The sequence below is a fragment of the Pseudorasbora parva genome, chromosome 6 (assembly GCF_024679245.1).
Source record: "Pseudorasbora parva isolate DD20220531a chromosome 6, ASM2467924v1, whole genome shotgun sequence".
Lineage (NCBI taxonomy): Eukaryota > Metazoa > Chordata > Actinopteri > Cypriniformes > Gobionidae > Pseudorasbora > Pseudorasbora parva.
In genome coordinates this window covers 50044591-50063230 of record NC_090177.1, presented here as the reverse complement: position 1 = coordinate 50063230, position 18640 = coordinate 50044591, and the positions used below count along the sequence as shown (strand labels likewise).

General features: G+C 48.5%; 33 non-coding genes across 33 annotated transcripts; 26 read left to right on the top strand and 7 right to left on the bottom strand.

The window, feature by feature from the left end:
* Window positions 1–145: 145 nt before the first annotated feature.
* On the top strand, window positions 146–218 carry trnar-acg (transfer RNA arginine (anticodon ACG)). Its single transcript has one exon. It is a non-coding gene; the product is annotated as a tRNA-Arg (tRNA).
* Window positions 219–643: 425 nt separating this feature from the next.
* On the top strand, window positions 644–715 carry trnae-uuc (transfer RNA glutamic acid (anticodon UUC)). Its single transcript has one exon. It is a non-coding gene; the product is annotated as a tRNA-Glu (tRNA).
* A 123-nt stretch (window positions 716–838) lies between these two features.
* trnay-gua (transfer RNA tyrosine (anticodon GUA)) lies at window positions 839–925 on the top strand. Its single transcript is given in 2 exon segments — window positions 839–875; window positions 890–925. It is a non-coding gene; the product is annotated as a tRNA-Tyr (tRNA).
* Window positions 926–979: 54 nt separating this feature from the next.
* trnae-cuc (transfer RNA glutamic acid (anticodon CUC)) lies at window positions 980–1051 on the bottom strand. Its single transcript has one exon. It is a non-coding gene; the product is annotated as a tRNA-Glu (tRNA).
* Window positions 1052–1824: 773 nt separating this feature from the next.
* On the top strand, window positions 1825–1911 carry trnay-gua (transfer RNA tyrosine (anticodon GUA)). The gene is given in 2 exon segments: window positions 1825–1861; window positions 1876–1911. It is a non-coding gene; the product is annotated as a tRNA-Tyr (tRNA).
* A 312-nt stretch (window positions 1912–2223) lies between these two features.
* Window positions 2224–2296, top strand: trnar-acg (transfer RNA arginine (anticodon ACG)). Its single transcript has one exon. It is a non-coding gene; the product is annotated as a tRNA-Arg (tRNA).
* Window positions 2297–2721: 425 nt separating this feature from the next.
* Window positions 2722–2793, top strand: trnae-uuc (transfer RNA glutamic acid (anticodon UUC)). Its single transcript has one exon. It is a non-coding gene; the product is annotated as a tRNA-Glu (tRNA).
* A 265-nt stretch (window positions 2794–3058) lies between these two features.
* trnae-cuc (transfer RNA glutamic acid (anticodon CUC)) lies at window positions 3059–3130 on the bottom strand. The gene has a single exon. It is a non-coding gene; the product is annotated as a tRNA-Glu (tRNA).
* A 280-nt stretch (window positions 3131–3410) lies between these two features.
* On the top strand, window positions 3411–3497 carry trnay-gua (transfer RNA tyrosine (anticodon GUA)). The gene is given in 2 exon segments: window positions 3411–3447; window positions 3462–3497. It is a non-coding gene; the product is annotated as a tRNA-Tyr (tRNA).
* A 312-nt stretch (window positions 3498–3809) lies between these two features.
* trnar-acg (transfer RNA arginine (anticodon ACG)) lies at window positions 3810–3882 on the top strand. The gene has a single exon. It is a non-coding gene; the product is annotated as a tRNA-Arg (tRNA).
* Window positions 3883–4307: 425 nt separating this feature from the next.
* trnae-uuc (transfer RNA glutamic acid (anticodon UUC)) lies at window positions 4308–4379 on the top strand. The gene has a single exon. It is a non-coding gene; the product is annotated as a tRNA-Glu (tRNA).
* Window positions 4380–4502: 123 nt separating this feature from the next.
* On the top strand, window positions 4503–4589 carry trnay-gua (transfer RNA tyrosine (anticodon GUA)). The gene is given in 2 exon segments: window positions 4503–4539; window positions 4554–4589. It is a non-coding gene; the product is annotated as a tRNA-Tyr (tRNA).
* Window positions 4590–4643: 54 nt separating this feature from the next.
* On the bottom strand, window positions 4644–4715 carry trnae-cuc (transfer RNA glutamic acid (anticodon CUC)). Its single transcript has one exon. It is a non-coding gene; the product is annotated as a tRNA-Glu (tRNA).
* A 280-nt stretch (window positions 4716–4995) lies between these two features.
* Window positions 4996–5082, top strand: trnay-gua (transfer RNA tyrosine (anticodon GUA)). The gene is given in 2 exon segments: window positions 4996–5032; window positions 5047–5082. It is a non-coding gene; the product is annotated as a tRNA-Tyr (tRNA).
* A 524-nt stretch (window positions 5083–5606) lies between these two features.
* On the top strand, window positions 5607–5679 carry trnar-acg (transfer RNA arginine (anticodon ACG)). The gene has a single exon. It is a non-coding gene; the product is annotated as a tRNA-Arg (tRNA).
* Window positions 5680–10456: 4777 nt separating this feature from the next.
* Window positions 10457–10543, top strand: trnay-gua (transfer RNA tyrosine (anticodon GUA)). Its single transcript is given in 2 exon segments — window positions 10457–10493; window positions 10508–10543. It is a non-coding gene; the product is annotated as a tRNA-Tyr (tRNA).
* Window positions 10544–10597: 54 nt separating this feature from the next.
* trnae-cuc (transfer RNA glutamic acid (anticodon CUC)) lies at window positions 10598–10669 on the bottom strand. The gene has a single exon. It is a non-coding gene; the product is annotated as a tRNA-Glu (tRNA).
* A 280-nt stretch (window positions 10670–10949) lies between these two features.
* Window positions 10950–11036, top strand: trnay-gua (transfer RNA tyrosine (anticodon GUA)). Its single transcript is given in 2 exon segments — window positions 10950–10986; window positions 11001–11036. It is a non-coding gene; the product is annotated as a tRNA-Tyr (tRNA).
* A 54-nt stretch (window positions 11037–11090) lies between these two features.
* On the bottom strand, window positions 11091–11162 carry trnae-cuc (transfer RNA glutamic acid (anticodon CUC)). The gene has a single exon. It is a non-coding gene; the product is annotated as a tRNA-Glu (tRNA).
* A 773-nt stretch (window positions 11163–11935) lies between these two features.
* On the top strand, window positions 11936–12022 carry trnay-gua (transfer RNA tyrosine (anticodon GUA)). Its single transcript is given in 2 exon segments — window positions 11936–11972; window positions 11987–12022. It is a non-coding gene; the product is annotated as a tRNA-Tyr (tRNA).
* Window positions 12023–12428: 406 nt separating this feature from the next.
* On the top strand, window positions 12429–12515 carry trnay-gua (transfer RNA tyrosine (anticodon GUA)). The gene is given in 2 exon segments: window positions 12429–12465; window positions 12480–12515. It is a non-coding gene; the product is annotated as a tRNA-Tyr (tRNA).
* A 312-nt stretch (window positions 12516–12827) lies between these two features.
* On the top strand, window positions 12828–12900 carry trnar-acg (transfer RNA arginine (anticodon ACG)). The gene has a single exon. It is a non-coding gene; the product is annotated as a tRNA-Arg (tRNA).
* Window positions 12901–13520: 620 nt separating this feature from the next.
* On the top strand, window positions 13521–13607 carry trnay-gua (transfer RNA tyrosine (anticodon GUA)). Its single transcript is given in 2 exon segments — window positions 13521–13557; window positions 13572–13607. It is a non-coding gene; the product is annotated as a tRNA-Tyr (tRNA).
* A 54-nt stretch (window positions 13608–13661) lies between these two features.
* On the bottom strand, window positions 13662–13733 carry trnae-cuc (transfer RNA glutamic acid (anticodon CUC)). The gene has a single exon. It is a non-coding gene; the product is annotated as a tRNA-Glu (tRNA).
* Window positions 13734–14013: 280 nt separating this feature from the next.
* On the top strand, window positions 14014–14100 carry trnay-gua (transfer RNA tyrosine (anticodon GUA)). The gene is given in 2 exon segments: window positions 14014–14050; window positions 14065–14100. It is a non-coding gene; the product is annotated as a tRNA-Tyr (tRNA).
* An 805-nt stretch (window positions 14101–14905) lies between these two features.
* Window positions 14906–14978, top strand: trnar-acg (transfer RNA arginine (anticodon ACG)). Its single transcript has one exon. It is a non-coding gene; the product is annotated as a tRNA-Arg (tRNA).
* Window positions 14979–15598: 620 nt separating this feature from the next.
* On the top strand, window positions 15599–15685 carry trnay-gua (transfer RNA tyrosine (anticodon GUA)). The gene is given in 2 exon segments: window positions 15599–15635; window positions 15650–15685. It is a non-coding gene; the product is annotated as a tRNA-Tyr (tRNA).
* Window positions 15686–16584: 899 nt separating this feature from the next.
* trnay-gua (transfer RNA tyrosine (anticodon GUA)) lies at window positions 16585–16671 on the top strand. Its single transcript is given in 2 exon segments — window positions 16585–16621; window positions 16636–16671. It is a non-coding gene; the product is annotated as a tRNA-Tyr (tRNA).
* A 406-nt stretch (window positions 16672–17077) lies between these two features.
* trnay-gua (transfer RNA tyrosine (anticodon GUA)) lies at window positions 17078–17164 on the top strand. The gene is given in 2 exon segments: window positions 17078–17114; window positions 17129–17164. It is a non-coding gene; the product is annotated as a tRNA-Tyr (tRNA).
* Window positions 17165–17476: 312 nt separating this feature from the next.
* Window positions 17477–17549, top strand: trnar-acg (transfer RNA arginine (anticodon ACG)). The gene has a single exon. It is a non-coding gene; the product is annotated as a tRNA-Arg (tRNA).
* Window positions 17550–17974: 425 nt separating this feature from the next.
* On the top strand, window positions 17975–18046 carry trnae-uuc (transfer RNA glutamic acid (anticodon UUC)). The gene has a single exon. It is a non-coding gene; the product is annotated as a tRNA-Glu (tRNA).
* Window positions 18047–18169: 123 nt separating this feature from the next.
* On the top strand, window positions 18170–18256 carry trnay-gua (transfer RNA tyrosine (anticodon GUA)). The gene is given in 2 exon segments: window positions 18170–18206; window positions 18221–18256. It is a non-coding gene; the product is annotated as a tRNA-Tyr (tRNA).
* Window positions 18257–18310: 54 nt separating this feature from the next.
* On the bottom strand, window positions 18311–18382 carry trnae-cuc (transfer RNA glutamic acid (anticodon CUC)). Its single transcript has one exon. It is a non-coding gene; the product is annotated as a tRNA-Glu (tRNA).
* Window positions 18383–18640: the final 258 nt, after the last annotated feature.

The following is an 18640-nucleotide window of genomic DNA, read 5'->3' as shown; positions in this document are numbered from 1 at the left end:
CTACCAGATTTTGCTGCAACTTCTAAGGCTAGCCTTTTCCTCCTGGAGAGAATCTCTTACTCTGGATCACAGTTCTTCCACTGAGAAGCTGTTCAGTCAAACACCAACAAGACGCGTATAAACACCAGCAAGTCGTTCCTAAAGTGGGCCAGTGGCGCAATGGATAACGCGTCTGACTACGGATCAGAAGATTCTAGGTTCGACTCCTGGCTGGCTCGAACGATTGTTTTTGCTTTGCTTTCAGCCTTTAATTATTAAATTGATTTATTTTTCTTATAAATTGACAGTCCAACCATAGGCTGTTTTGTCTGCGAGATAGCGCTTACCATTCATTACCGTGCGTGTTTTCAAATGCATCGCATAAGTACTGTCACAGGGACCTTGCTTTAATGAGCAGTTTTAAGTATCTATTATGTGATCACAAGAATGGGATAAAGTTTCACCCCCTGGGCGAAACAAATGACAGCTTCTTCCATTGAGTCTGTTAAAACTGAATTCGGTAAACAATGCCTTCGGATCATACCCATATTTTTAAAGGGGACGATCACACACTGAAAGCCAAAGGGCTCAACAGAACCCTGCCCTTGTACGTACCACATGGATGAAAAACACCCCAACAAGCCTGCTTGATAGGTGCAGGAATTCCCATATGGTCTAGCGGTCAGGATTCCTGGTTTTCACCCAGGCGGCCCGGGTTCGACTCCCGGTATGGGAAGTTGTGATTGTTTTGGCTTCCCTTACTGAACAGCCAGCGCTTCGGTCTGCGGCAAAAGCACTTTTAGCCGGCAGTGGAGCTGCAGCAACCTGATAGGTTGAGGTTCTGTTGCTCACCTGCGTGCCTTCGATAGCTCAGCTGGTAGAGCGGAGGACTGTAGGTGGAAGGTTGGAAATCCTTAGGTCGCTGGTTCGACTCCGGCTCGAAGGAGGTCATTTTTCACATGCAAACACTTTCTTGGCTGTGTTGGAGGGAAAAAGACTGTTCCCTGACCGGGAATCGAACCCGGGCCGCGGCGGTGAGAGCGCCGAATCCTAACCACTAGACCACCAGGGAAGGACTTTTCGATGAGCCTTCTAAATCCTGACTGTGGGCCTCTACCGTGTTTTGCTGCAACTTCTCAAGCTAGACCACTAAGGCTAGCCTTTTTGTCCTGGAGAGAGTCTCTGACTCTGGATCACAGTTCTTCCACTGAGAAACAGTCCAGTCAATTACCAACAAGACGTGTAAACACCTGCAAGGCGCCAGACCGGTGGGCCAGTGGCCTAATGGAAAACGCGTCTGACTATGGATCAGAAATTTCTGATAGGTTGAGCTTTCGTTCGTAATCTCTGTACCTTCGATAGCTCAGCTGGTAGAGCGGAGGACTGTAGGTGAAAGGTTGGCAATCCTTAGGTCGCTGGTTCGACTACGGCTCGAAGGAGGTCCCTTTTCACATGCAAACCCTTTCTTGGCTAAGTTGCAAGGCAAAAGCATGTTCCCTGACCGGGAATCAAATCCGGGCCGCGGCGGTGAGAGCGCCGAATCCTAACCACTAGACCACCAGGGAAGGACTTTTCGATGAGCCTTCTAAATCCTGACTGTGGGCCTCTACCGTGTTTTGCTGCAACTTCTCAAGCTAGACCACTAAGGCTAGCCTTTTTGTCCTGGAGAGAGTCTCTGACTCTGGATCACAGTTCTTCCACTGAGAAACAGTCCAGTCAATTACCAACAAGACGTGTAAACACCTGCAAGGCGCCAGACCGGTGGGCCAGTGGCCTAATGGAAAACGCGTCTGACTATGGATCAGAAATTTCTGATAGGTTGAGCTTTCGTTCGTAATCTCTGTGCCTTCGATAGCTCAGCTGGTAGAGCGGAGGACTGTAGGTGAAAGGTTGGCAATCCTTAGGTCGCTGGTTCGACTCCGGCTCGAAGGAGGTCCCTTTTCACATGCAAACCCTTTCTTGGCTAAGTTGCAAGGCAAAAGCATGTTCCCTGACCGGGAATCAAATCCGGGCCGCGGCGGTGAGAGCGCCGAATCCTAACCACTAGACCACCAGGGAAGGACTTTCTTATTCGCCTCCTAAATCCTGGCTGTTGGCCTCTACCAGATTTTGCTGCAACTTCTAAGGCTAGCCTTTTCCTCCTGGAGAGAATCTCTTACTCTGGATCACAGTTCTTCCACTGAGAAGCTGTTCAGTCAAACACCAACAAGACGCGTATAAACACCAGCAAGTCGTTCCTACAGTGGGCCAGTGGCGCAATGGATAACGCGTCTGACTACGGATCAGAAGATTCTAGGTTCGACTCCTGGCTGGCTCGAACGATTGTTTTTGCTTTGCTTTCAGCCTTTAATTATTAAATTGATTTATGTTTCTTATAAATTGACAGTCCAACCATAGGCTGTTTTGTCTGCGAGATAGCGCTTGCCATTCATTACCGTGCGTTTTTTCAAATGCATCGCAGAAGTACTGTCACAGGGACCTTGCTTTAATGAGCAGTTTTAAGTATCTATTATGTGATCACAAGAATGGGATAAAGTTTCACCCCCTGGGCGAAACAAATGACAGCTTCTTCCATTGAGTCTGTTAAAACTGAATTCGGTAAACAATGCCTTCGGATCATACCCATATTTTTAAAGGGGACGATCACACACTGAAAGCCAAAGGGCTCAACAGAACCCTGCCCTTGTACGTACCACATGGATGAAAAACACCCCCACAAGCCTGCTTGATAGGTGCAGGAATTCCCATATGGTCTAGCGGTCAGGATTCCTGGTTTTCACCCAGGCGGCCCGGGTTCGACTCCCGGTACGGGAAGTTGTGATTGTTTTGGCTTCCCTTACTGAACAGCCAGCGCTTCGGTCTGCGGCAAAAGCACTTTTAGCCGGCAGTGGAGCTGCAGCAACCTGATAGGTTGAGGTTCCTTATGCTCTTCTGCGTGCCTTTGATAGCTCAGCTGGTAGAGCGGAGGACTGTAGGTGGAAGGTTGGAAATCCTTAGGTCGCTGGTTCGACTCCGGCTCGAAGGAGGTCATTTTTCACATGCAAACACTTTCTTGGCTGTGTTGGAGGGAAAAAGACTGTTCCCTGACCGGGAATCGAACCCGGGCCGCGGCGGTGAGAGCGCCGAATCCTAACCACTAGACCACCAGGGAAGGACTTTTCGATGAGCCTTCTAAATCCTGACTGTGGGCCTCTACCGTGTTTTGCTGCAACTTCTCAAGCTAGACCACTAAGGCTAGCCTTTTTGTCCTGGAGAGAGTCTCTGACTCTGGATCACAGTTCTTCCACTGAGAAACAGTCCAGTCAATTACCAACAAGACGTGTAAACACCTGCAAGGCGCCAGACCGGTGGGCCAGTGGCCTAATGGAAAACGCGTCTGACTATGGATCAGAAATTTCTGATAGGTTGAGCTTTCGTTCGTAATCTCTGTGCCTTCGATAGCTCAGCTGGTAGAGCGGAGGACTGTAGGTGAAAGGTTGGCAATCCTTAGGTCGCTGGTTCGACTCCGGCTCGAAGGAGGTCCCTTTTCACATGCAAACCCTTTCTTGGCTAAGTTGCAAGGCAAAAGCATGTTCCCTGACCGGGAATCAAATCCGGGCCGCGGCGGTGAGAGCGCCGAATCCTAACCACTAGACCACCAGGGAAGGACTTTCTTATTCGCCTCCTAAATCCTGGCTGTTGGCCTCTACCAGATTTTGCTGCAACTTCTAAGGCTAGCCTTTTCCTCCTGGAGAGAATCTCTTACTCTGGATCACAGTTCTTCCACTGAGAAGCTGTTCAGTCAAACACCAACAAGACGCGTATAAACACCAGCAAGTCGTTCCTAAAGTGGGCCAGTGGCGCAATGGATAACGCGTCTGACTACGGATCAGAAGATTCTAGGTTCGACTCCTGGCTGGCTCGAACGATTGTTTTTGCTTTGCTTTCAGCCTTTAATTATTAAATTGATTTATGTTTCTTATAAATTGACAGTCCAACCATAGGCTGTTTTGTCTGCGAGATAGCGCTTACCATTCATTACCGTGCGTGTTTTCAAATGCATCGCATAAGTACTGTCACAGGGACCTTGCTTTAATGAGCAGTTTTAAGTATCTATTATGTGATCACAAGAATGGGATAAAGTTTCACCCCCTGGGCGAAACAAATGACAGCTTCTTCCATTGAGTCTGTTAAAACTGAATTCGGTAAACAATGCCTTCGGATCATACCCATATTTTTAAAGGGGACGATCACACACTGAAAGCCAAAGGGCTCAACAGAACCCTGCCCTTGTACGTACCACATGGATGAAAAACACCCCCACAAGCCTGCTTGATAGGTGCAGGAATTCCCATATGGTCTAGCGGTCAGGATTCCTGGTTTTCACCCAGGCGGCCCGGGTTCGACTCCCGGTATGGGAAGTTGTGATTGTTTTGGCTTCCCTTACTGAACAGCCAGCGCTTCGGTCTGCGGCAAAAGCACTTTTAGCCGGCAGTGGAGCTGCAGAAACCTGATAGGTTGAGGTTCTGTTGCTCACCTGCGTGCCTTCGATAGCTCAGCTGGTAGAGCGGAGGACTGTAGGTGGAAGGTTGGAAATCCTTAGGTCGCTGGTTCGACTCCGGCTCGAAGGAGGTCATTTTTCACATGCAAACACTTTCTTGGCTGTGTTGGAGGGAAAAAGACTGTTCCCTGACCGGGAATCGAACCCGGGCCGCGGCGGTGAGAGCGCCGAATCCTAACCACTAGACCACCAGGGAAGGACTTTTCGATGAGCCTTCTAAATCCTGACTGTGGGCCTCTACCGTGTTTTGCTGCAACTTCTCAAGCTAGACCACTAAGGCTAGCCTTTTTGTCCTGGAGAGAGTCTCTGACTCTGGATCACAGTTCTTCCACTGAGAAACAGTCCAGTCAATTACCAACAAGACGTGTAAACACCTGCAAGGCGCCAGACCGGTGGGCCAGTGGCCTAATGGAAAACGCGTCTGACTATGGATCAGAAATTTCTGATAGGTTGAGCTTTCGTTCGTAATCTCTGTGCCTTCGATAGCTCAGCTGGTAGAGCGGAGGACTGTAGGTGAAAGGTTGGCAATCCTTAGGTCGCTGGTTCGACTCCGGCTCGAAGGAGGTCCCTTTTCACATGCAAACCCTTTCTTGGCTAAGTTGCAAGGCAAAAGCATGTTCCCTGACCGGGAATCAAATCCGGGCCACGGCGGTGAGAGCGCCGAATCCTAACCACTAGACCACAAGGGAAGGACTTTTTGATGAGCCTTCTAAATCCTGACTGTGGGCCTCTACCGTGTTTTGCTGCAACTTCTCAAGCTAGACCACTAAGGCTAGGTCCCTTTTCACATGCAAACCCTTTCTTGGCTAAGTTGCAAGGCAAAAGCATGTTCCCTGACCGGGAATCAAATCTGGGCCGCAGCGGTGAGAGCGCCGAATCCTAACCACTAGACCACCAGGGAAGGACTTTCTTATTCGCCTCCTAAATCCTGGTTGTTGGCCTCTACCAGATTTTGCTGCAACTTCTAAGGCTAGCCTTTTCCTCCTGGAGAGAATCTCTTACTCTGGATCACAGTTCTTCCACTGAGAAGCTGTTCAGTCAAACACCAACAAGATGCGTATAAACACCAGCAAGTCGTTCCTACAGTGGGCCAGTGGCGCAATGGATAACGCGTCTGACTACGGATCAGAAGATTCTAGGTTCGACTCCTGGCTGGCTCGAACGATTGTTTTTGCTTTGCTTTCAGCCTTTAATTATTAAATTGATTTATGTTTCTTATAAATTGACAGTCCAACCATAGGCTGTTTTGTCTGCGAGATAGCGCTTACCATTCATTACCGTGCGTGTTTTCAAATGCATCGCATAAGTACTGTCACAGGGACCTTGCTTTAATGAGCAGTTTTAAGTATCTATTATGTGATCACAAGAATGGGTTAGAGGTGAAGCATTGATTGACTGATAGACAACTACTGTGTAAGTGTTTGTAACTTTTCTCATTTTTGATTGTTTGTTCATTTGTTGTTGGATAAGTGTGTCTGTGTGGTGCAGTGGTGTGTATTAGTAGTTTTGGTGTATTGTGGTAGTGTGTGTGGGAGTTAGCATTTGTTGAGTTAGCATTTGTTTGGTCTTTGCCACGTTGGGAGTCAGTTTGTTGGGGGCGTGGCCAGCGAGGTATTAAAAGCCTCGTGTGTTTGTTAGCAGCTGGTTAGAGGTGAAGCATTGATTGACTGATAGACAACTACTGTGTAAGTGTTTGTAACTTTTCTCATTTTTGATTGTTTGTTCATTTGTTGTTGGATAAGTGTGTCTGTGTGGTGCAGTGGTGTGTATTAGTAGTTTTGGTGTATTGTGGTGGTGTGTGTGGGAGTTAGCATTTGTTGAGTTAGCATTTGTTTGGTCTTTGCCACGTTGGGAGTCAGTTTGTTGGGGGCGTTCCCAGCTGCTTTCAATAACGATACTCAAGTGAGTATAAATAGCGTGATAGTCCGCGGCAGCGGAAGCGGCAGTGTGAAGCCCTCCTTGTGTGAAGTCCGACGAGTGTAAAGACTTCAACTCTTCCCTGTGCAACTCCTCTCGAGCAAGGACCTCGGCAAGCCACTTGAGTATCATCTTCCTTTCATTATTTGTGTTCGGCTCTTTTCTAATTCCGATCTGGCCTTTTCTCTGATCTGTATTCACCATGTGCTTCCAAATCTCAACTATAACTACTAGCACTCGTAATTCACGCTCTGTACGCATGAGACGCCGCAATCCTAATAATTTGCGCTATATCCTAACATCCTCTGCTACTTTACTCTCTATTCCAATTGGTCTCTGGAATTGTCAGTCTGCTGTAAACAAAGCAGACTTCATTTCATCTATTGGGACTCATTCTCAGCTTAGCCTCATGGCCCTAACTGAGACCTGGATCAAACCAGAGGACACTGCCACTCCTGCAGCCCTTTCAACCAATTTAACTTTTTCACACACTCCTCGGCCTATTGGGAGGGGTGGGGGTACTGGTTTGCTTATCTCAAATGATTGGAAATTTGATCCATTACCATCTCTACCGGCCAGTTCATTTGAATCGCACTCAATCACTGTTACTCACCCTGTTAAAATCCATGTGATAGTGGTCTATCGTCCTCCAGGTCACCTCGGTAACTTTGTGGAGGAGTTGGATGTGTTACTTTCTAGCTTCCCTGAGGATGGCACTCCACTGATTCTGCTTGGTGACTTCAACATCCATCTTGATAAACACCTAGCTGCAGACTTCAGCACTCTACTGACTTCATTTGACCTTAAGTTAGTATCTACTACGGCTACTCACAGATCAGGTAACCAATTAGACCTTGTATACACACGCAACTGCTCCACGGACAACACTTTAGTTACTCCATTACACACCTCAGACCACTTTCTCATCACTCTTAACCTCATACTGACTCCTGATACAACACGCACTCCTACACAGATCACCTTTCGGCGTAATCTACGCTCCCTCTCTCCCTCTCGCCTATCCACTATGGTATCATCTTCACTCCCTCCACCTGCTCAGTTCTCAGCACTGGACACTAACAGTGCTACCAACACTCTTTGCTCCACTCTAACATCCTCCTTAGACAGTTTTTGCCCCCTCTCATCCAGACCAGCCCGCCCCACCCCATCTGCCCCCTGGCTGTCTGATGTTCTCCGTGAACATCGCTCTGGACTCAGGGCGGCAGAGAGGAAATGGCGGAAATCTAAAAACTATACTGACCTTACCTTGTATCAGTCGCTTCTCTCTTCTTTCTCTACAAATGTCTCCACTGCTAAAACAACATACTACCACAACAAAATCAACAAATGCTCTGACTCTCGCAAACTCTTTAAAACATTCTCCTCTCTCCTTTGTCCTCCTCCTCCCCCTCCTTCATCAACTCTTACAGCTGATGACTTTGCATCATTTTTTACAAACAAAACATCCCTCATCAGCAAACAGTTCTCCTCATCACAAACTGACAAGCACATCTCAACAACTAACACGAACACGCTTCAATCCTTCTCTCCGCTCTCCGAGGCAGATATTTCTAAACTCATCCTTTCCAATCACCCTACTACCTGTCCACTTGATCCTATACCCACTCACCTCCTTCAGGCCATTTCTTCTTCAATCACTCCTGCACTCACTCACATTGTCAACACTTCTCTTCATACGGGAACCTTTCCCACAGCATTTAAGCAGGCTCGGGTAACCCCACTGCTTAAGAAACCCTCTCTGAATCCAGCACTTTTAGAAAACTACAGACCGGTATCCCTTCTGCCTTTCATTGCAAAGACCCTTGAGCGAGTTGTGTTCAATCAACTCTTTATGTTTCTTGAAAGGGACAACCTCCTAGACAACAACCAATCCGGCTTCAAAAGCGGCCATTCGACTGAGACTGCCTTGCTCTCGGTAACTGAGGCACTCAGACTGGCAAAAGCAGCTTCCAAATCCTCAGTGCTCATTCTGCTGGATCTGTCTGCTGCTTTTGACACAGTTAACCACCAGATCCTCCTGTCAACACTTAAGACGATGGGTATCTCAGGAACTGCCCTCCAGTGGTTCAGGTCTTACCTCTCTGGTAGGTCCTACAGGGTGTCATGGAGAGGTGTAGTGTCTAAGTCACATCATCTAGCTACTGGGGTTCCCCAGGGCTCAGTCCTTGGACCACTTCTCTTCTCCATCTACATGTCATCATTAGGTTCCGTCATTCAGAAACATGGCTTTTCCTATCACTGCTATGCTGATGACACTCAACTCTACTTCTCATTTCAACCAGATGATCCTACAGTCAGTGTTCGTATCGCTGCCTGTCTGACAGACATTTCTGACTGGATGAAAGAGCATCATCTTAAACTCAATCTTGCAAAGACAGAATTACTTGTTTTCTCAACCAACCCAGCACTTCATCAAAATTTCTCCATTCAGCTTGGTTCATCGACCATAACTCCATCAAGGACAGCCAGGAACCTTGGAGTTGTGATTGATGACCAGTTAAACTTCACTGACCACATTACTGCAACAACCCGGTCCTGCAGATTTGCTTTATACAACATTAGAAAGATTAGACCCTTCCTATCAGAACAGGCTGCACAACTCCTGGTTCAAGCTCTTGTTCTCTCCAGACTGGATTATTGTAATGCTCTTCTGGCTGGACTTCCAGCATGCACTATCAAACCCTTGCAGCTGATCCAGAATGCAGCGGCGAGAGTGGTCTTTAATGAGCCGAAGAGAACGCATGTTACGCCTCTCTTCATCAAACTGCACTGGTTGCCAATGGCTGCTCGCATCAAATTCAAGGCTCTTGTTCTCGCCTACAAAACAACCACTGGTTCTGCACCATTATACCTAAACTCAATTGTTCAGACTTACACACCCTCCAGAAGCTTGCGTTCTGCGAATGAGCGGCGCCTCGTGGTTCCTTCCCAAAGAGGCATGAAATCGCTCTCACGGACATTTTCCTGGACCGTTCCCACCTGGTGGAATGACCTGCCGATCTCAATTCGTGCTGCTGAGTCTGTAGCCATTTTTAAAAAACATCTTAAGACACATCTTTTCCAATTGCACTTTTCCTATTGCACTTGACCAATACAGAATAGCACTTACTGATCATATCTACGTCTCTCATCCGGATTTGTGCCTTCAGGTGGGTATGTTACATAGTTATCATAGCTACCAAAACCCAGTGTTCTGTATTTTGCGTACGTGAGTTTTTGCTGTCGATGGCTATTGCTGCGCGTTTAGCTAGAATGCCATACAAAACCAACCCATTGGGCCACTGAATCCGCATTAACGACAACAGTTGGGGCATCAGCCTTAGTCCTAATGGGTTGTTATCTTAGCTATCCAAATCCAGTGTTCTGTATTTTCCGTACGTGAGTATTTGTTGTAGCTGGCTATAAAAAAAAAAAAAAAAAAAAAAAAAAAAACATTTGTGTACTCTGCTAATTAATTGAGATTTCTTACAGCTCTTACAGGTTGTTGGCTTTGTTTGTTTCGTTGCTTCTATTGCTCTACCCTTTTTTTGTAAGTCGCTTTGGATAAAAGCGTCTGCTAAATGATTAAATGTAAAATGTAAATGTAAATGGGATAAAGTTTCACCCCCTGGGCGAAACAAATGACAGCTTCTTCCATTGAGTCTGTTAAAACTGAATTCGGTAAACAATGCCTTCGGATCATACCCATATTTTTAAAGGGGACGATCACACACTGAAAGCCAAAGGGCTCAACAGAACCCTGCCCTTGTACGTACCACATGGATGAAAAACACCCCCACAAGCCTGCTTGATAGGTGCAGGAATTCCCATATGGTCTAGCGGTCAGGATTCCTGGTTTTCACCCAGGCGGCCCGGGTTGGACTCCCGGTATGGGAAGTTGTGATTGTTTTGGCTTCCCTTACTGAACAGCCAGCGCTTCGGTCTGCGGCAAAAGCACTTTTAGCCGGCAGTGGAGCTGCAGCAACCTGATAGGTTGAGGTTCTGTTGCTCACCTGCGTGCCTTCGATAGCTCAGCTGGTAGAGCGGAGGACTGTAGGTGGAAGGTTGGAAATCCTTAGGTCGCTGGTTCGACTCCGGCTCGAAGGAGGTCATTTTTCACATGCAAACACTTTCTTGGCTGTGTTGGAGGGAAAAAGACTGTTCCCTGACCGGGAATCGAACCCGGGCCGCGGCGGTGAGAGCGCCGAATCCTAACCACTAGACCACCAGGGAAGGACTTTTCGATGAGCCTTCTAAATCCTGACTGTGGGCCTCTACCGTGTTTTGCTGCAACTTCTCAAGCTAGACCACTAAGGCTAGCCTTTTTGTCCTGGAGAGAGTCTCTGACTCTGGATCACAGTTCTTCCACTGAGAAACAGTCCAGTCAATTACCAACAAGACGTGTAAACACCTGCAAGGCGCCAGACCGGTGGGCCAGTGGCCTAATGGAAAACGCGTCTGACTATGGATCAGAAATTTCTGATAGGTTGAGCTTTCGTTCGTAATCTCTGTACCTTCGATAGCTCAGCTGGTAGAGCGGAGGACTGTAGGTGGAAGGTTGGAAATCCTTAGGTCGCTGGTTCGACTCCGGCTCGAAGGAGGTCATTTTTCACATGCAAACACTTTCTTGGCTGTGTTGGAGGGAAAAAGACTGTTCCCTGACCGGGAATCGAACCCGGGCCGCGGCGGTGAGAGCGCCGAATCCTAACCACTAGACCACCAGGGAAGGACTTTTCGATGAGCCTTCTAAATCCTGACTGTGGGCCTCTACCGTGTTTTGCTGCAACTTCTCAAGCTAGACCACTAAGGCTAGCCTTTTTGTCCTGGAGAGAGTCTCTGACTCTGGATCACAGTTCTTCCACTGAGAAACAGTCCAGTCAATTACCAACAAGACGTGTAAACACCTGCAAGGCGCCAGACCGGTGGGCCAGTGGCCTAATGGAAAACGCGTCTGACTATGGATCAGAAATTTCTGATAGGTTGAGCTTTCGTTCGTAATCTCTGTACCTTCGATAGCTCAGCTGGTAGAGCGGAGGACTGTAGGTGAAAGGTTGGCAATCCTTAGGTCGCTGGTTCGACTACGGCTCGAAGGAGGTCCCTTTTCACATGCAAACCCTTTCTTGGCTAAGTTGCAAGGCAAAAGCATGTTCCCTGACCGGGAATCAAATCCGGGCCGCGGCGGTGAGAGCGCCGAATCCTAACCACTAGACCACCAGGGAAGGACTTTTCGATGAGCCTTCTAAATCCTGACTGTGGGCCTCTACCGTGTTTTGCTGCAACTTCTCAAGCTAGACCACTAAGGCTAGCCTTTTTGTCCTGGAGAGAGTCTCTGACTCTGGATCACAGTTCTTCCACTGAGAAACAGTCCAGTCAATTACCAACAAGACGTGTAAACACCTGCAAGGCGCCAGACCGGTGGGCCAGTGGCCTAATGGAAAACGCGTCTGACTATGGATCAGAAATTTCTGATAGGTTGAGCTTTCGTTCGTAATCTCTGTGCCTTCGATAGCTCAGCTGGTAGAGCGGAGGACTGTAGGTGAAAGGTTGGCAATCCTTAGGTCGCTGGTTCGACTCCGGCTCGAAGGAGGTCCCTTTTCACATGAAAACCCTTTCTTGGCTAAGTTGCAAGGCAAAAGCATGTTCCCTGACCGGGAATCAAATCCGGGCCGCGGCGGTGAGAGCGCCGAATCCTAACCACTAGACCACAAGGGAAGGACTTTTTGATGAGCCTTCTAAATCCTGACTGTGGGCCTCTACCGTGTTTTGCTGCAACTTCTCAAGCTAGACCACTAAGGCTAGCCTTTTTATCCTGGAGAGAGTCTCTGACTCTGGATCACAGTTCTTCCACTGAGAAACAGTCCAGTCAATTACCAACAAGACGTGTAAACACCTGCAAGGCGCCAGACCGGTGGGCCAGTGGCCTAATGGAAAACGCGTCTGACTATGGATCAGAAATTTCTGATAGGTTGAGCTTTTGTTCGTAATCTCTGTGCCTTCGATAGCTCAGCTGGTAGAGCGGAGGACTGTAGGTGAAAGGTTGGCAATCCTTAGGTCGCTGGTTCGACTCCGGCTCGAAGGAGGTCCCTTTTCACATGCAAACCCTTTCTTGGCTAAGTTGCAAGGCAAAAGCATGTTCCCTGACCGGGAATCAAATCTGGGCCGCAGCAGTGAGAGCGCCGAATCCTAACCACTAGACCACCAGGGAAGGACTTTCTTATTCGCCTCCTAAATCCTGGTTGTTGGCCTCTACCAGATTTTGCTGCAACTTCTAAGGCTAGCCTTTTCCTCCTGGAGAGAATCTCTTACTCTGGATCACAGTTCTTCCACTGAGAAGCTGTTCAGTCAAACACCAACAAGATGCGTATAAACACCAGCAAGTCGTTCCTACAGTGGGCCAGTGGCGCAATGGATAACGCGTCTGACTACGGATCAGAAGATTCTAGGTTCGACTCCTGGCTGGCTCGAACGATTGTTTTTGCTTTGCTTTCAGCCTTTAATTATTAAATTGATTTATGTTTCTTATAAATTGACAGTCCAACCATAGGCTGTTTTGTCTGCGAGATAGCGCTTACCATTCATTACCGTGCGTGTTTTCAAATGCATCGCATAAGTACTGTCACAGGGACCTTGCTTTAATGAGCAGTTTTAAGTATCTATTATGTGATCACAAGAATGGGATAAAGTTTCACCCCCTGGGCGAAACAAATGACAGCTTCTTCCATTGAGTCTGTTAAAACTGAATTCGGTAAACAATGCCTTCGGATCATACCCATATTTTTAAAGGGGACGATCACACACTGAAAGCCAAAGGGCTCAACAGAACCCTGCCCTTGTACGTACCACATGGATGAAAAACACCCCCACAAGCCTGCTTGATAGGTGCAGGAATTCCCATATGGTCTAGCGGTCAGGATTCCTGGTTTTCACCCAGGCGGCCCGGGTTGGACTCCCGGTATGGGAAGTTGTGATTGTTTTGGCTTCCCTTACTGAACAGCCAGCGCTTCGGTCTGCGGCAAAAGCACTTTTAGCCGGCAGTGGAGCTGCAGCAACCTGATAGGTTGAGGTTCTGTTGCTCACCTGCGTGCCTTCGATAGCTCAGCTGGTAGAGCGGAGGACTGTAGGTGGAAGGTTGGAAATCCTTAGGTCGCTGGTTCGACTCCGGCTCGAAGGAGGTCATTTTTCACATGCAAACACTTTCTTGGCTGTGTTGGAGGGAAAAAGACTGTTCCCTGACCGGGAATCGAACCCGGGCCGCGGCGGTGAGAGCGCCGAATCCTAACCACTAGACCACCAGGGAAGGACTTTTCGATGAGCCTTCTAAATCCTGACTGTGGGCCTCTACCGTGTTTTGCTGCAACTTCTCAAGCTAGACCACTAAGGCTAGCCTTTTTGTCCTGGAGAGAGTCTCTGACTCTGGATCACAGTTCTTCCACTGAGAAACAGTCCAGTCAATTACCAACAAGACGTGTAAACACCTGCAAGGCGCCAGACCGGTGGGCCAGTGGCCTAATGGAAAACGCGTCTGACTATGGATCAGAAATTTCTGATAGGTTGAGCTTTCGTTCGTAATCTCTGTACCTTCGATAGCTCAGCTGGTAGAGCGGAGGACTGTAGGTGAAAGGTTGGCAATCCTTAGGTCGCTGGTTCGACTCCGGCTCGAAGGAGGTCCCTTTTCACATGCAAACCCTTTCTTGGCTAAGTTGCAAGGCAAAAGCATGTTCCCTGACCGGGAATCAAATCCGGGCCGCGGCGGTGAGAGCGCCGAATCCTAACCACTAGACCACCAGGGAAGGACTTTTCGATGAGCCTTCTGAATCCTGACTGTGGGCCTCTACCGTGTTTTGCTGCAACTTCTCAAGCTAGACCACTAAGGCTAGCCTTTTTGTCCTGGAGAGAGTCTCTGACTCTGGATCACAGTTCTTCCACTGAGAAACAGTCCAGTCAATTACCAACAAGACGTGTAAACACCTGCAAGGCGCCAGACCGGTGGGCCAGTGGCCTAATGGAAAACGCGTCTGACTATGGATCAGAAATTTCTGATAGGTTGAGCTTTCGTTCGTAATCTCTGTGCCTTCGATAGCTCAGCTGGTAGAGTGGAGGACTGTAGGTGAAAGGTTGGCAATCCTTAGGTCGCTGGTTCGACTCCGGCTCGAAGGAGGTCCCTTTTCACATGCAAACCCTTTCTTGGCTAAGTTGCAAGGCAAAAGCATGTTCCCTGACCGGGAATCAAATCCGGGCCGCGGCGGTGAGAGCGCCGAATCCTAACCACTAGACCACCAGGGAAGGACTTTCTTATTCGCCTCCTAAATCCTGGCTGTTGGCCTCTACCAGATTTTGCTGCAACTTCTAAGGCTAGCCTTTTCCTCCTGGAGAGAATCTCTTACTCTGGATCACAGTTCTTCCACTGAGAAGCTGTTCAGTCAAACACCAACAAGACGCGTATAAACACCAGCAAGTCGTTCCTAAAGTGGGCCAGTGGCGCAATGGATAACGCGTCTGACTACGGATCAGAAGATTCTAGGTTCGACTCCTGGCTGGCTCGAACGATTGTTTTTGCTTTGCTTTCAGCCTTTAATTATTAAATTGATTTATGTTTCTTATAAATTGACAGTCCAACCATAGGCTGTTTTGTCTGCGAGATAGCGCTTACCATTCATTACCGTGCGTGTTTTCAAATGCATCGCATAAGTACTGTCACAGGGACCTTGCTTTAATGAGCAGTTTTAAGTATCTATTATGTGATCACAAGAATGGGATAAAGTTTCACCCCCTGGGCGAAACAAATGACAGCTTCTTCCATTGAGTCTGTTAAAACTGAATTCGGTAAACAATGCCTTCGGATCATACCCATATTTTTAAAGGGGACGATCACACACTGAAAGCCAAAGGGCTCAACAGAACCCTGCCCTTGTACGTACCACATGGATGAAAAACACCCCAACAAGCCTGCTTGATAGGTGCAGGAATTCCCATATGGTCTAGCGGTCAGTATTCCTGGTTTTCACCCAGGCGGCCCGGGTTCGACTCCCGGTATGGGAAGTTGTGATTGTTTTGGCTTCCCTTACTGAACAGCCAGCGCTTCGGTCTGCGGCAAAAGCACTTTTAGCCGGCAGTGGAGCTGCAGCAACCTGATAGGTTGAGGTTCTGTTGCTCACCTGCGTGCCTTCGATAGCTCAGCTGGTAGAGCGGAGGACTGTAGGTGGAAGGTTGGAAATCCTTAGGTCGCTGGTTCGACTCCGGCTCGAAGGAGGTCATTTTTCACATGCAAACACTTTCTTGGCTGTGTTGGAGGGAAAAAGACTGTTCCCTGACCGGGAATCGAGCCCGGGCCGCGGCGGTGAGAGCGCCGAATCCTAACCACTAGACCACCAGGGAAGGACTTTTCGATGAGCCTTCTAAATCCTGACTGTGGGCCTCTACCGTGTTTTGCTGCAACTTCTCAAGCTAGACCACTAAGGCTAGCCTTTTTGTCCTGGAGAGAGTCTCTGACTCTGGATCACAGTTCTTCCACTGAGAAACAGTCCAGTCAATTACCAACAAGACGTGTAAACACCTGCAAGGCGCCAGACCGGTGGGCCAGTGGCCTAATGGAAAACGCGTCTGACTATGGATCAGAAATTTCTGATAGGTTGAGCTTTCGTTCGTAATCTCTGTACCTTCGATAGCTCAGCTGGTAGAGCGGAGGACTGTAGGTGAAAGGTTGGCAATCCTTAGGTCGCTGGTTCGACTACGGCTCGAAGGAGGTCCCTTTTCACATGCAAACCCTTTCTTGGCTAAGTTGCAAGGCAAAAGCATGTTCCCTGACCGGGAATCAAATCCGGGCCGCGGCGGTGAGAGCGCCGAATCCTAACCACTAGACCACCAGGGAAGGACTTTTCGATGAGCCTTCTAAATCCTGACTGTGGGCCTCTACCGTGTTTTGCTGCAACTTCTCAAGCTAGACCACTAAGGCTAGCCTTTTTGTCCTGGAGAGAGTCTCTGACTCTGGATCACAGTTCTTCCACTGAGAAACAGTCCAGTCAATTACCAACAAGACGTGTAAACACCTGCAAGGCGCCAGACCGGTGGGCCAGTGGCCTAATGGAAAACGCGTCTGACTATGGATCAGAAATTTCTGATAGGTTGAGCTTTCGTTCGTAATCTCTGTGCCTTCGATAGCTCAGCTGGTAGAGCGGAGGACTGTAGGTGAAAGGTTGGCAATCCTTAGGTCGCTGGTTCGACTCCGGCTCGAAGGAGGTCCCTTTTCACATGCAAACCCTTTCTTGGCTAAGTTGCAAGGCAAAAGCATGTTCCCTGACCGGGAATCAAATCCGGGCCGCGGCGGTGAGAGCGCCGAATCCTAACCACTAGACCACAAGGGAAGGACTTTTTGATGAGCCTTCTAAATCCTGACTGTGGGCCTCTACCGTGTTTTGCTGCAACTTCTCAAGCTAGACCACTAAGGCTAGCCTTTTTATCCTGGAGAGAGTCTCTGACTCTGGATCACAGTTCTTCCACTGAGAAACAGTCCAGTCAATTACCAACAAGACGTGTAAACACCTGCAAGGCGCCAGACCGGTGGGCCAGTGGCCTAATGGAAAACGCGTCTGACTATGGATCAGAAATTTCTGATAGGTTGAGCTTTTGTTCGTAATCTCTGTGCCTTCGATAGCTCAGCTGGTAGAGCGGAGGACTGTAGGTGAAAGGTTGGCAATCCTTAGGTCGCTGGTTCGACTCCGGCTCGAAGGAGGTCCCTTTTCACATGCAAACCCTTTCTTGGCTAAGTTGCAAGGCAAAAGCATGTTCCCTGACCGGGAATCAAATCTGGGCCGCGGCGGTGAGAGCGCCGAATCCTAACCACTAGACCACCAGGGAAGGACTTTCTTATTCGCCTCCTAAATCCTGGCTGTTGGCCTCTACCAGATTTTGCTGCAACTTCTAAGGCTAGCCTTTTCCTCCTGGAGAGAATCTCTTACTCTGGATCACAGTTCTTTCACTGAGAAGCTGTTCAGTCAAACACCAACAAGATGCGTATAAACACCAGCAAGTCGTTCCTACAGTGGGCCAGTGGCGCAATGGATAACGCGTCTGACTACGGATCAGAAGATTCTAGGTTCGACTCCTGGCTGGCTCGAACGATTGTTTTTGCTTTGCTTTCAGCCTTTAATTATTAAATTGATTTATGTTTCTTATAAATTGACAGTCCAACCATAGGCTGTTTTGTCTGCGAGATAGCGCTTACCATTCATTACCGTGCGTGTTTTCAAATGCATCGCATAAGTACTGTCACAGGGACCTTGCTTTAATGAGCAGTTTTAAGTATCTATTATGTGATCACAAGAATGGGATAAAGTTTCACCCCCTGGGCGAAACAAATGACAGCTTCTTCCATTGAGTCTGTTAAAACTGAATTCGGTAAACAATGCCTTCGGATCATACCCATATTTTTAAAGGGGACGATCACACACTGAAAGCCAAAGGGGTCAACAGAACCCTGCCCTTGTACGTACCACATGGATGAAAAACACCCCCACAAGCCTGCTTGATAGGTGCAGGAATTCCCATATGGTCTAGTGGTCAGGATTCCTGGTTTTCACCCAGGCGGCCCGGGTTCGACTCCCGGTATGGGAAGTTGTGATTATTTTGGCTTCCCTTACTGAACAGCCAGCGCTTCGGTCTGCGGCAAAAGCACTTTTAGCCGGCAGTGGAGCTGCAGCAACCTGATAGGTTGAGGTTCTGTTGCTCACCTGCGTGCCTTCGATAGCTCAGCTGGTAGAGCGGAGGACTGTAGGTGGAAGGTTGGAAATCCTTAGGTCGCTGGTTCGACTCCGGCTCGAAGGAGGTCATTTTTCACATGCAAACACTTTCTTGGCTGTGTTGGAGGGAAAAAGACTGTTCCCTGACCGGGAATCGAACCCGGGCCGCGGCGGTGAGAGCGCCGAATCCTAACCACTAGACCACCAGGGAAGGACTTTTCGATGAGCCTTCTAAATCCTGACTGTGGGCCTCTACCGTGTTTTGCTGCAACTTCTCAAGCTAGACCACTAAGGCTAGCCTTTTTGTCCTGGAGAGAGTCTCTGACTCTGGATCACAGTTCTTCCACTGAGAAACAGTCCAGTCAATTACCAACAAGACGTGTAAACACCTGCAAGGCGCCAGACCGGTGGGCCAGTGGCCTAATGGAAAACGCGTCTGACTATGGATCAGAAATTTCTGATAGGTTGA